This window comes from Somniosus microcephalus, chromosome 5, assembly GCF_052327205.1.
Source record: "Somniosus microcephalus isolate GS21.2 chromosome 5, FLI_Smic_1.0, whole genome shotgun sequence".
Taxonomy (NCBI): domain Eukaryota; kingdom Metazoa; phylum Chordata; class Chondrichthyes; order Squaliformes; family Somniosidae; genus Somniosus; species Somniosus microcephalus.
In genome coordinates, this window is record NC_140991.1 from 29180048 (window position 1) to 29195043 (window position 14996).

General features: G+C 49.5%; 1 pseudogene across 1 annotated transcript in view; it reads left to right on the forward strand.

Annotated features, from left to right (window-relative positions):
- LOC147116976 (NEDD8 ultimate buster 1-like) overlaps positions 1-14996 on the forward strand; it is an 88190-nt pseudogene that overhangs the window by 14957 nt on the left and 58237 nt on the right. The window contains exon 2 of the transcript XR_015078338.1: positions 9059-9172. The product of XR_015078338.1 is annotated as an NEDD8 ultimate buster 1-like (transcript). The remainder of the gene's footprint in view (positions 1-9058; positions 9173-14996) is intronic.

Sequence of the window (14996 nt, forward strand, 5' to 3'; positions counted from 1 at the left end):
AACCGCCTGTCCTCCCAGCTGTACCTCCTGCTTTTGGTCGCTATTGGCCGGCAGTTAGGGGTAAGGTTCGCGAATAGCGAAGGCGGCTTTACCTTCAGGGTAGCCAGACCGCACACTGTGAGGGGCGGCTGGGACCCACCGTAATTGAGCGTGATGCTTTGGTGGTAGCACTGGAAATCCAGGCCCAAGATCACGCTCGCACATAGATTCTTCATGATTAGTACTTTAAAATTATCGTATACAGTTCCGTTAACAGACAATTGTACCGTGCAGTAACCCATAATGGTCGATGTCTGGGTTTTATCAGCCATAGAGATGGTACCCCGAGTAGGGACCACCTTTAGGGAGAGTTGTTGTGCCAGTTCAGGGTGGATAAAACTCTCCGTGCTTCCACTGTCAATTAAACATTTAACCCCGCACCCGTTTACCTCGATGTCCACCATTGATTTGGATAGCGGGTGTGGCCTGGTCTGGTCCACTGTGACCGATGCCACTGTAGGGCCCTGATCGAGACAAGATGGCGTCCACGCTGTCTGCTCACAAGATGGCGGACCCCACGAGGTCGGGCAAGATGGCGTCCAAGATGGCCGCTCCCACGGCGCACACGCGGCGGTGGCGGGTTTTCCGGCGGGGTTCCCTCTGCACACCTTCCCGAAGTGCCCCTTCTTACCGCACTTAAAGCAGGTGGTGCCTTTCGCCGGGCACAGGTTTCTGGTGTGCTTCGGCTGCCCGCAGAAGTAGCAGTTGGGTCCCCGACGCGTCGCGGCTGTCGTAGGGCTTCTGGGGGGAGAGCGGGGCCCCGACGGTGTTGGGCTGCCGGGCAGGGAAGATGCCTTCCAAGATGGCGGCGCCCTTGGTGCACACGAGGCGGCGTGGACGGCGCGGGCTGAAGAGTAGGCGTCCGAGTTTCTCTGGGCCACATCCAGGGATCGCGCTGTGTCCGCAGCCTGTTTCAGGTCCAATCCCGTTTTTTCCAGCAGTCTCTGCCGGATGTAAGTGGAGCTGAGGCCTGTGATAAAGGCATCGCGAACAAGCTCGTCAGTGTACACTGCGGCTTTTACATCTTGGCACTTGCAGTCTTTGCCAAGCGTTTTCAGGGTGCCTAGGAACTCCTCCACCGATTCCCCAGGTCGCTGTGCGCGAGTAGCGAGCAGATGCCTAGCATACACCTCATTCGTAGGCTGCTGGTAATGCGCCTTTAAGATGTCGCAGGCGGCCGGGTACGTGTTGGCGTCTTGGATGAGGGGGTAAACCCGGTGGCTTACCCAACGCCGCAGAATTCCGAGTTTCATACTCGCAGCGTCCGTAGCGTCTTTGACGGCTGCGGAATTGTCCAGGAAGAATTCCATACACATAAACCAGTGTCCGAAGCATGCCGATGCGTCCGAAGCATGCTGGTCGAAATCCAAACGTTAGGGTTTCAAGAGTTGATCCATTGTGTTGAAAATTAAGTCAATAAAATTGATGTGCCTCAATAAATCCGAGACTCGATGTTAGCGAAACAAAACAAGGCTTTTATTGACTTAGAAGGTAACACACAGAGGAGAGGTATCTTCCACCCAGAGGTCTGCCGTACTGGATGTGATGCAGGCTGGGCCAGCTTACATAGGGGCCAGGTATGGGCGGAGCCCTACACACAGTACAATACAATGGTGAGGAAACGGAACTGAGGTAAGGGAAATGAAACTGAAACCAACCACAGTCACAGGCAGAGAATACCAATGAGTGATGAATGGAATATTTCATCACACCGGGCAGCGTACAGACCCGAGAAGAGGGAGGAAAGTGCCCCATAGAGTCTGCTCTGACGATGGGAACAGTAATTAAAATAAAAGAAATGAGAAGCGCAGAAAGCCGCGAGGAGCTGCAGTTTGCCACGGGTACCGCGGAGAGCGGCGTTGGCAGCAGCGCGGGGGGGGGCGAGTGCGTGAAGACCATAGGGCGTCACCATCAAGGCATAAAAACGCCAGCAACAGCGCTAGCAGCAGAATAAAAGACAGCGCGGGAGGCACCATCTTAATCCAGCGGGGAAGAAGGCAAAGTGCGGGAGGCGCCATTTTGTTCAATCGGGGAAGAAGGCAAAGCGCGGGAGGCGCCATCTTAGATCTCCAAGATGCCAAAGACTGGCAATATCACTGCCTTCGATAATGCAATAGAAGGCTGGACCACGTATGTGGAAAGAGTCGAAGTATATTGCAAGGCAAATGAAGTAGCCGATGAGAAAAAGGCATCAGTACTACTAAACTTAATGGGCGCAAGAACGTACGGCCTATTGCGGAACCTGATCACTCCAGTCAAACCGATGGCGAAGAGTTTTAACAAAATTGTTGATATCCTACAGGAACACCTAAATCCTACACCGCTGCTGATAGCAGAAAGATTTAAATTCCACATCAGAAATCAGCATAAAGATGAGAGCAATGCTGATTACCTTACGGAACTACGCAAGCTATCAAAGCACTGCCAGTTCGGAGCAGGACTGGCAGATACCCTACGGGACAAATTTGTCTGTGGACTCCTGAGTGAAGGAACCCAGAAGAGATTACTCTCAGTGAAAGAGCTGACGTTAGATAAGGCTTTCAGCGTGGCAGTATCGTACGAAGCAGCAGCAAGGGGAGCTGCGGAAATACAGCAAAAGCCACAGGAATACGGCACCCATGAAATGACACGGGGATTTGAAAAATGTTATCGCTGCGGCAGAACAACCCATGACCAGAAGGACTGCTGGTCCAAGGACAAAACATGCAGGCAATGCGGAAAGATGGGACACATTGCACGAGTTTGCAGGTCCGGGAAGAAGACTAACGACAACAAAAAGACTACTAAGGAAAAGTACAGGAAAGTACAAAAGATGACGGACAGTAGTTCCGAAGACCAGAAGAGCGATAGTGAATCCGGGAACAAGAGACTAAGCTGTCTCAAACTACACAACATAATCGCAAAAGAGGATCACCGAACCATTTGGGTCACCCTCACGATAGCAGGGTCCCAAGTCAAAATGGAATTGGATACAGGATCAGCTCTGACCGTCATGAATCGACGAGACTACGAGCGGCTATTCTCACACATACCCTTGAAAGACACATCCATTGTCTTGAAGACATATACGGGGCAGAAAGTATACCCCAGAGGGAAAATAAGGGTGCCTGTCGAATACAACGGCAAGGAAATACAGAAATTGTATCTGTACATACTGCAAGATGGTGGACCACCGTTATTGGGACGTGAATGGATCAGAAAGATAAGTTTAGACTGGCACTCCATTCAGGCACTGACGGTGGCTGGTAAAAAGGATGACGACGTCACTCCTGGACGATTGTCAACAATCTTAGCTAACGCCAAAGAGGTATTTCAACAAGAACTGGGAACTCTTAAAGGTGTAACCGCCTCGATAAAAATAGAAGAGAATGCAATTCCCAAGTTTTTCAAAGCAAGACCGGTACCGTATGCAATTCACCCAGCCGTCGAGGCAGAGCTGGAGAATCTGGAGAATACAGGCATGCTAACTAAGGTAGACTGGAGCGAGTGGGCGACACCCATCGTTCCTGTCATGAAGAAAACGTTAAACAATAAGTCTGAGGAGCCAAGGAAGGTTCGCATCTGTGGGGACTTCAAGGTGACGGTGAACCCAGTCCTTCACACAGTACAGTATCCTCTTCCAAGGATAGAAGATATTTTCGCCTCACTATCTGGAGGGAAACGTTTTACAAAAATTGACCGAGCGCAAGCATATTTGCAGATGGAGGTTGAAGAATCCTCTAGGAAGTATCTCACGATAAACACTCACAAAGGTCTTTACCAGTATAATCGACTGGTATTCGGAGTTGCATCAGCTCCGGCTATATGGCAAAGAGCGATGGAACAAGTCCTGCAAGGGATTCCAGGGACTCAGTGTTACTTGAACGACATCCTAGTGACAGGTGAAAATGACAGTGAACACCTTGCCAACCTAGAGCAGGTGCTCACTAGACTAAGAGAACATGGGCTACAAATATTGTATTGTGGCCACGTGATTGATGAAGAGGGGTTACATAAGTCCCCTGACAAAATTGAAGCGGTAGTTAAGGCTCCAGCGCCTGAAAATGTGTCGCAACTGAGGTCATTCCTCGGATTGGTGAATTACTACCATAAGTTTTTGCCGAATTTGTCCACAACTCTGCACCCACTGAACGCCCTGCTACAAACTGGAGTAGCATGGAAATGGAGCGATGAATGTAAGCGGGCCTTTCAGAAGTGTAAAAGCCTGATCACTTCAAGAGAAGTATTGGCTCACTACAACCCATCACTACCGATAAGACTGGCGTGTGATGCGTCTCCCTACGGCGTTGGAGCGGTACTGTCACATAAATCCCTTGATGGTTCAGAGAGGCCGATAGCTTTTGCGTCAGCATTGAGGTGTACTGCAAGGTGAATGAAGTGCCAGATGCCAGGAAAGCACTGGTTTTGTTGAATTCCATGGGTGCAAAAATGTATGGCTTACTGCAAAACCTAATAACCCCAGAGAAGCCAGTGGATAAGGATTTCGAAAGCATAGTGGAAATCCTACAGGACCACTTAAGCCCCACACCGCTGCTGATAGCAGAAAGATTTAAGTTTCACAAAAGGAACCAGCATAAAGACGAAAGTAATGCTGAGTATTTAACGGAACTGCGCAAGCTATCGAAACACTGCCAGTTTGGAATGGGACTAGCAGATACGTTAAGGGACAAGTTTGTGTGTGGGCTTCAAAGTGAAGGAACCCAGAAACGGCTTCTATCAGAAAAGGATCTTACGCTGGACAAAGCTTTCAGCATGGCAGTATCACACAAAGCAGCCGCACGGGGCGCTGCAGAGATACAAAGAATATGGCACCAATGAAATGTCATATGGAGCAGGGAAGTGTTATCGCTGCGGCAGAACAACACACGACCAGAAGGATTGTTGGTTCAAGGACCAAGTGTGCAGACAGTGTGGAAAAGCAGGACACATAGCAAGAGTCTACAGGTCGGGGAAGAAAACCAGCAGCAAGAAATCTCCACAGGAGAAGTACAAAAAGGTACATAAGGTGACGGAGAGTAGTTCAGACGAACAGAAAAGTGATAGACTCCGGAAGCAAGCAGCTGGGTTGTCTGAAACTACATAATGTAATCAAAATGGAGGATCACCAGACTATCTGGGTCACGCTCAAGATAGACAGAGTCCAAGTGAAAATGAAATTGGACACAGGATCAGCCCTAACGGTCATAAACCGAAGGGACTACAAGCGGCTATTCTCACATATACCCTTGAGAGCTACAGAGACTGTCGAAGACGTACACGGGAAAAAGTCTACCCCAAAGGAAAAATAAGGGTGAACGTGATATACAACGGCCAGGAAATACCAAAAATGGACCTATATGTATTGCCAGATGGAGGACCACCACTACTAGGACGTGAATGGATCCGGAAGATACAATTAGATTGGCATTCCATACAGGCACTGACGGTAGAGGCCAAAAAGGATGACGACGTCACACCTGGACGACTGTCAAAAATGCTAACTGACGCACAAGAAGTGTTCCAGGAGGGACTCTGAACACTAAAAGGCATAACAGCGATGATTAAAATAGAGGAAAATGCAAGCCCAAAGTTTTTTAAGGCCAGACCGGTGCCTTATGCGATCCGCCCAGCCGTCGAAGCAGAGCTGCAAGGTTTGGAACGTTCAGGAGTACTGTCCAAAGTGGACTGGAGCGAGTGGGCTTCACCCATCGTTCTTGTAATGAAGAGGTCGTTGAGTAATACGCCTGGGGAACCAAAGAAGGTTCGCATCTGTGGGGACTTTAAGGTGACAGTGAACCCAGTCCTTCACACGGTACAATATCCGCTTCCGCGGATTGAAGATATTTTCGCCTTGCTATCTGGAGGAAAACGCTTCACTAAGATTGATCTGGCCCAGGCGTACCTGCAAATGGAGGTAGAAGAAGCCTCGAAACAATAACTCACGATCAACACTCATAAAGGTCTCTACCAATACAATTGGCTAGAGTTCGGGGTAGCATCGGCTCCGGCTATTTGGCAAAGGGCAATGGATCAAGTCCTGCAAGGGATTCCAGGGACCCAGTGTTATTTGGACGACATCCTGGTCACGGGCGAAAATGACAGTGATCACCTCGCCAACCTGGAGCAGGTGCTCACTAGATTGAAGGGATATGGGCTATGAGCTAATCGCCACAAATGCGAGTTTTTCCAGAAGCAGATCTCGTATTGTGGCCACGTTATTGATGAAGAGGGGTTACATAAGTCCCCTGAAAAGCTTGAGGCAGTAGTCAAAGCTCCAGCACCGGAAAATGTGTCACAACTGAGGTCGTTCCTCGGGCTGGTGAACTACTACCATAAGTTCTTACCAAATTTGTCTACAGTATTACACCCTACTGCAGACGGGGGTACCATGGAAGTGGAATGACGAATGTAAACGAGCTTTCCAGCAGTGCAAAGAATTGATCACATCAAAAGAGGTGTTGGCCCATTTCAACCCAGCACTACCAATTCGGTTGGCGTGTGATGCATCACCCTATGGTATTGGAGCGGTGCTGTTGCACAAATTCCCAGAGGGGTTGGAGAGGCCAGTAGCCTTTGCGTCTCGGTCACTAACCTCAGCCGAGCGCAACTACGCCCAGATTGACAGGGAGGCCCTCAGCCTCGTATGGGGAGTAAAAAGTGGTTGAACTTATCTGCACGGGCAGAAGTTCACCTTGCTGACTGACCACCAACCACTTGTCTCCATCTTTAATCCAAAGAAGGGCGTTCCGGTGATGACTGCGCAACGGCTACAAAGATGGTCCCTTTTTCTAGAGGCGAACCAATATGAAATAGAGTATAAGGGCACGAAACAGCATGGAAACGCTGATGGGCTATCACGCCTGCCACTGCCTACTGCGGAGGAAGCACCAACAGTGGACCCTGTCGAAATATTTTATTCGTCGATAATTGAACGCTTGCCAGTAACTAACGCGGATATAGAGAAGGAGACCCGAAATGATCCGACACTGTCTCGGGTATATGATTTGACGGTGAAGGGATTGCCAACACATGGCGACTCACTGTTGCCAGCATTCTCATCCAGAAGAGAACAGCTGTCAGTATGCCAGGGGACAGTGATGTGTGGATCCCGAGTGATAATTCCACCCAAGTTAAGGGAGGGAGTGCTCAATGAGCTTCACAAAGGCCATCTGGGAGGGGTGAAAATGAAAAGCCTTGCTAGGGTTTATGTGTGATGGCCGGGAATCGATCAACAAATCAAGGACCTAACAAAGAGCTGCTCAGGATGCCAGAAGGTCCAAAATGCACCACCACATGCCCCTCTACACCCATGGGAGTGGCCCTCCTCTCCATGGCAACGGGTGCATATTGATTTTGCTGGTCCATTCATGGACTCAATGTTCTGAATAGCAGTGGATGCGCACTCGAAATGGCCTGAGGTGATCAAAATGTCCTCCACCACTACGGAGAAAACTATTGCAGTCCTATGGACCATATTTGCCAGGAACGGCTTGCCAGAGCAGATTTGCTCTGACAACGGACCACAGTTTGTGTCCGAAGAGTTTCGGAAATTTATGAGAAGGAATGGGGTAAGGCATTACACATCCGCTGAGCATGGCGGCCAGAGGCTGGACCGGAAGCGGGAGAAGCAGGTCTGGGCCGTCGGACCGTGGAGCCGGCGACGGTGAGGTGGAGGCCGCGGCGACCGGAGGATGTGTTCGGCGAGTCGGGCGGAGGAGCGCAGCGCATCGGGACGCAGCAGCAGACTCGACGACTCACAGTCCGACTGGGAGGAGGGGAGCCGGGAATGGTGGCCAGAGGGTGAGCGGGAGAGCAGGCCACCGCACGTGGAGCCGAGCCGGCAACAGTGAGGAGGACGGAGTGGCTGAGGGACATCGTGCTCCCACTGCCACTGGATGCCAAAGAATTGACTTTCTGAACACGGCACTGTAAAAATGGCTGACGTGTCTCGGTGAGCTCCCACAGCTTTATTGTGGGAGTGATTGGGGAGTAAGCATTCCATTGTACTAGTTACATATGGCAAATAAAGAATCTTGAAAGAATCTTGAATCTATCATCCAGCCACAAATGGATTGGCTGAGAGGTTCGTACAAACCTTTAAAAAGGCAGTAAGGGCCATGTGCGATGATGACATTCCACTGCAGCATAAGGTGGACAATTTCCTGTTAGCCTACAGAAATGCGACACATGCAGTTACCAACCAGACCCCGGCCATGATGTTCTTTAACCGAAGGTTGAGATCTCGTCTGGATTTGCTCAGACCAAATGTGCGAAGAAATGTTGAGAATAAGCAATTCCAGCACATCAATGAGAAGCCGACAAGGAGCTTCAATGTAGGACAACCAGTCTTGGCCCGCGACTACCGAACAGAGAAATGGCAACCCGGAACGATATGCACACGGCAGGGGCCACTAATGTACACAGTGGATGTCGGGGAGAACATTGTGAGACGCCATGTCGACCAGATCCTAGCGTCACAGGAACGAGTCAACCCCATGTCTCGCGTACCTGGGGATGAACCCGACATACCGGTAGCATCTACCCCAGAAACAGTAGCATCGGAAACTGATGAACTAACCGACGACAGGGGGCCAGAATCGCCTCTGCACCAAGAACAAGACACTCAGGAAAGGCGCTATCCAGAAAGGATCAGGAAGCCGCCCCAAAGACTGAATCTATAAATGGACTATTTCAGTTAATGTGCATGTTAAAAGTGTTAACTGTTATTTGAATGTTATGGTACTGTTAATCTAAAAGGGGAGGAATTGTAGTATATGTACCTTTTTAAGAGAGAACTACTTTTACAGCTCCTGTATACTGTAGTACCGGCAGTGACCACACCTGTATATAAGCCCTGAGCAGGCATCTGTACTGTTAGTTTTTAGACTACCCTCCTCCAGTAAACACCTGTTGATTGTTGATCTGCAGTCTCTGTCTATTTATTGAAGAACACCATACCTTAAGATTCACGGATTTAATAATACTCTCTAAGAAAATTGACTGTATGGTAATAACTATTGTTTGTGTTCTTCCATCGCAGCATGAACAGGACGCCGGTAATACTTTGGAATGTAGTGTGGGAGAGAGCCAAGGACAGGCGTGCAGCAGCTCTGACCAGCTAGTCATTTATGTTCTGTTACCAAAGCAACATCAGGTAAGAGTATTCCTCAACACAAACCCATTGGCCACTATCCCAGTGATTGTTTAGTGTCGCAGGAACAGGAACAGGGAAAAGACCATTCGGCACAACAGTCATGTAGGCAAACACGGCAGCCATTTTGCACACAGCAAAAATCCCACAAAGAGCAATGAGATAAGTGAACAGTTAGTCTGTTTTTGGCAACGTTGGCTGGGGGAGGAAATGTTGGCCAGGACACCAGAAGAACTCTTCTTCAAGTAATGTCGTGGGATCTTTGATGTCCACTTGTACTGGTGTTTCCGGCAACGGTGGAGACAAGTGGTTTGATGCAAGGGGCAGACGTATGACTTTTCAGCTTGGAACACTGTGCTGCCAGGGTGGTCAGCACCCTTGATGTCGACCTATTTTTTTTCTTGCACCAGACTCCTTGGTCACTGCTCAACAAAGCCAGTTTTTCATACATCCCATTCTACATACCCATCCCTCTGGATCTTTCTTGACCTGCATTGCTCAATCCCTCACGAGGCAGTGCAACCAGCCAGTCGGAGTAAATAGAGGCATAGGGCTAAAAATTGAGTAGCGCCCCAATTGAGGCGCTAACTTCGCCGGGGCGCTAAAAGTAGCGCCCTGGAAAAATTAGCGCCCCCGTGCCGGAAATTGAGTGGTTGCGCCCCAAGAGGGAAGCGGGGCACTACTGGAAGCGCCCTGCATCCCTCTTGGGGCGCTGCAAGTGAATATCGTGGCGCTACGTGCCACAGCGCCACACGCTGCGGCACGTCGTGCTGCGGTATTGCAGGCCTTCCTCCCCTTCTTAAAGGGGAGGGGCCATGTGCAGCACGATCTCGGGCCCAGCTGGGCCCCTGGGGATCGGGAGTGCAGACAAAAGAGCCCGGCACCCAAGAGAAGTGCCGGGCTCTTGGAGTGCAGCCAGCACTCCGCGGGCGGGGGGGGGAGGTGGGTTCAGGAGGCCGGGGACGGGAGCGCTGGCAGGTGGCCAGCAACAAAAATGGCCGCCCCGCACCTCGCCTTTAAATTGCGCCTCCCCGGCCGCAGGTACGCCCCCCCTGACCCTGTCGGACATAGCATCTGGCGGTAAATCAGGGGGCGCTCCCGAAGATCGCGGCCGGGGCGTGAGTGGGATGCTGCGCACACCAATGACATCATCGCCAGCGGCGCAGCGCTACCGGTTAGCGCCACCACTAACCTCCCGCTGAATTTTGCGGGAGGCGTGGGCAGTGCCGCGCCCGGGCGCTGGTTGGTTTGCGCCCCACTTAGTGCCCTCTTAAGGCACTAACGGGTGGCGCAACCAACTGAATTTTTCCCCCATAGAGTACAAATGTCAGGATGTTATGCTAAACCTATATAAAACATTAGTTCGGCCCCAGCTGGGGTATTGTGTCAAATTTTGGGCACCACACTTTAGGAAGGATGTGAAGGCTTTGGGGAGGGTACAGAAGAAATTTAGTAGAATGGTTCCAGGGATGAGGGACTTCAGTTACGTGGATAGACTGGAGAAGCTGGGGTTGTTCTCCTTAAAGCACAGAAGGTTAAGAGGGGACTTGATCGAGGTGTTTAACATCATGAAGGGTTTAAATAGAGTATATAATCATAGAATGGTTACAGCACAGAAGAATGTCACTTGGCCCGTCGAGCCCGTGCCGGTTCTCTGCAAGAGCACTTCAGCTAGTCCCACTCCCCCGCCCTTTCCCCGTAGCCCTACAAATTTTTTTTCCTTCAGGTACTTATCCAATTTGCTTTTGAAAGCCATGATTGAATCTGCCTCCACCACCCTTTCAGGCAGTGCGTTCCAGATCCTAACCACTCGCTGCGTGAAAAAGTTTTTCCTCATGTCGCCTTTGGTTCTTCTACCAATCACCTTAAATCTGTGTCCTCTGGTTCTCGACCCTTCCGCCAATGGGAACAGTTTCCCTCTATCTACTCTGTCTAGACCCATCATGATTTTGAACACCTCTATCAAATCTCCTCTCAACCTTCTCTGCTGTTGAGGAGAAAAACCCCAGCCCCTCCAGTCTATTAACGTAACTGAAGCCCCTCATCCCTGTAACCATTCTTGAAAATCTTTTCTGCACCCTCTCTAAGGCCTTCACATCCTTCCTTAAGTGCGGTGCCCAGAATTGGACACAATACTCCAGTTGAGGCCGAACCAGTGTTTTATAAACGTTCATCATAACTTCCTTGCTTTTGTACTCTATGCCTCTATTTATGAAGCCCAGGATCCCGAATGCTTTTTTAATCACTTCCTCAACCTGCCCTGCCACCTTCAACGATTTGTGCACACATACCCCAAAGGTCTCTCTGTTCATGCACCCACTTCAGGATTGGACCATGTAGTTTATATGTCATCTCCTCATTCTTCCTACCAAAATGTATCACTTCACACTTTTCTGCATTAAATTTCATTTGCCACGTGTCCGCCCATTTCACCAGCCTGTCTATATCCTCTTCAAGTCTATCACTTGCCTCCTCACTGTTCACTATACTGCCAAGTTTTGTGTCATCTGCAAATTTTGAAATTGTGTCCTGTACTCCCAAGTCCAAGTCATTAATATATATCAACAAAAGCAGTGGCCCTAGTACCGACCCTTGGAGAACCCCACAGTGTACCTTCCTCCAGTCCGAAAAACAACCGTTCACCACTACTCTCTGTTTCCTGTCACTCAGCCAATTTCGTATCCATGCTGCCACTGTCCCTTTTATTCCATGGGCTTCAGCTTTGCTGGCAAGCCTATTATGTGGCGCTTTATCAAATGCCTTTTGGAAATCCAGGTACACCACATCAACCGCATTGCCCTCATCAACCCTCTCTGTTACCTTATCCAAAAAACTCAAATCAAGTTAGTTAAACATGATTTGCCTTTAAAACATTTCGTTAATTAATCCACATTTGTCCAAGTGACTGTTAATTTTGTCCCGGATTATTATTTCTAAAAGCTTCCCCAGTACCGAGGTTAAACTGACTGGCCTGTTGTAGTTGCTGGGTTTATCCTTATACCCTTTTTGAACAAGGGTGTAACATTTGCAGTTCTCCAGTCCTCTGGCACCACCCCTGTATCTAAGGAGGATTGGAAGATTATGGCCAGTACCTCCGCAATTTCCACCTTAACCTCCCTCAGCATCCTAAAGAAGACTTTTGAATTCGGTTTTATGTTAGCTGCCAATCTATTTTCATACTCTCTCTTTGCCCCTCTTATTTCCTTTTTCACTTCCCCTCTGAACTTTCTATATTCAGCCTGGTTCTCACTTGTATTCTCAACCTGACTTCAGTCATAAGCCCCCTTTTTCTGCTTCATCTTACTCTCTATCTCGATTGTCATCCAGGGATCTCTGGCTTTGGTTGCCCTACCTTTCCCCCTCATGGGAATATACCTCAACTGTACCTGAACCATCACCTCTTTAAAGGCAGCTCATTGTTCGATTACAGTTTTGCCTGCCAATCTTTGATTCCAATTTACCCAGGCCAGATCCATTCTCAACCCACTGAAATTGACCTTCCTCCAATTAAGTATTTTTACTCTAGATTGCTCCCTGTCCTTTTCCATAGCTAAACTAAACCTTATGATACAATGATCAGTGTTCCCTAAATGTTCACCTACTGACACTTGCTCCACTTGACCCACCTCATTCCCCAGAACCAGATCCAGCAATGCCTCCTTCCTCGTTGGGCTGGAAACATACTGATCAAGAAAGTTCTCCTGAACACACTTCAGAAAATCTTCCCCCTCTCTGTCCTTTACACTATTACTATCCCAGTCTATATTAGAATAATTGAAGTCCCCCATTGTCACTACTCTATAGTTCTTGAGCCTCTCTGTAATTTCCCTGCAAATTTGCTCCTCTATATCCTTCCCACTATTTGGTGGCCTATAGAATACACCTAGTAGTGTAATGGCACCTCTCTTGTTTCTTAGCTCTAACCAAATAGATTCTGTCCTTGACCCCTCCAGAACATCCTCTCTCTCCAGCACTGTAACATTCTCCTGAATCAATACTGCCACTGCATCTCTTTTCTTTCCTTCCCTATCTTTCCTGAACACCTTTTATATCCAGGAATATTTAGTACCCAATCCTGTCCTTTTTTGAGCCAGGTCTCCATTATCGCCACGACATCATAACCATGTGGCTATTTGCGCTTGAGGCTCACCAACCTTATTAACCACACTTTGTGCGTTTACACGCATGCACTGTAAACCTGTCTTAGACCTTGTGTTCTCTCTTAGTCTGACCCCACCTAATACCATACTCTTTCTTACTCTAGTGGTAGCTGTCTCTCCCCATCCTTTGTGCACTTTGTTTCTCCTTTCTAATACTACATCCTGGTGCCCATCCCCCTGCCAAATTAGTTTAAACCCTCCCCAACAGCACCAGCAACCCCCCGTGAGGACATTGGTCCCGGTCCTGTTGAGGTGCAACCTATCCGGCCTGTAAAGGTCCCACCTCCCCCAGAACCGGTCCCAATGTCCCAGGAATCTGAAGCACTCTCTCCTACACCATCTCTCCAGCCACGCATTCGTCTGCTCTACCCTCCGATTTCTATACTCACTAGCTCGTGTCACCGGGAGCAATCCCGATATTACTATCTTTCAGGTCCTGCTTTTTAATATCTCTCTCCTAGCTCCCTAAAGTCTGCTTGCAGGACCTCATCCCTCTTTCTACCTATGTCGTTGATACCGATATGGACCATGACCTCTGGCTGTTCACCCTCCCCCCTCAGAATGTTCTGAAGCCACTCAGTGACATCCTTGACCCTAGCACCAGGGAGGCAACATACCACCCTGGAATCACATCTACGGCCACAGAAACGCCTGTCTGTTCCCCTAAATATTGAATCTCCTATCACTATTGCTTCCCTGATCTTCCTCCTCCCTCCCTGTACAGCTGAGCTACCCGTAGTGCCATGGACTTGGCTCTGGCTGTACTCCCCAGAGGAACCATCGCCCTCACCCACTGGTTAGAGAGTGAGATGTACTCGGGGGACTCCTGTACTACCTGCCTGGTCCTCCTTGTCTGCCTGGTGGTCACCCATTCCCTCTCTGTCTGCACACTCTTACGCTGCGGGGTGACCACCTCCTGAAACATGCTATCCACAAAGCTCTCAGCCTCACGGATGCACTGCAGTGACGCCAGCTGCTGCTCAAGCTCCAAAACCCGGAGCTCGAGCTCCTCCAGCTGACGACACTTCCTGCACATGTGGTTGTCCAGGACACGGGAAGCATCCTGGAGTCTCCACATGGCACAGGATGTGCATTCCACAGGACTGTGGTGCCCTGCCATGCCTCTACATAATAGACTATTAACTAACTTAACAGAAATAAACTCAAGACTTAAAAAAAACAATCACCAGCTACTCACCAATCGGCTCCTTCCCATGTGCTGAAGTCACTTTAGGTTCTTTTAGCTCACTCCCTGATGCTCGCGCTCCCACCGGGCTCTGGTCTCTCGGGCCTACCTTTTATCTCCGGCCGCTTCTCTCGCTCTCCCGCAGGTCCGCTCTCATGCCTATTAATTTAGAGTCCTTGGGCTCGGTGGCTCCACTCCTCCTTTTCAGTCAGACGTCTCACCCACCTTCTTCCTCTCCACCGAATTCCTGCTCTCACCAAGTTCCTCCACTCTGCTTGCGATCCACCCCGATTGCGTTCTCCCAGCCCTGTCTCCAAGCTCTGTGCTCAAGCTATATAAAGAGAGACTGTTTCCAATGGCTGGAGGTTCAATAACCAGAGGGCACAGATTTAAAGTGACTGGAAAAAGAAAACGAGGCAGCATGAGGAAAAACTTGTTTACGCAGCGAGTGGTTAGGATTTGGAATGTACTGCCTGACAGG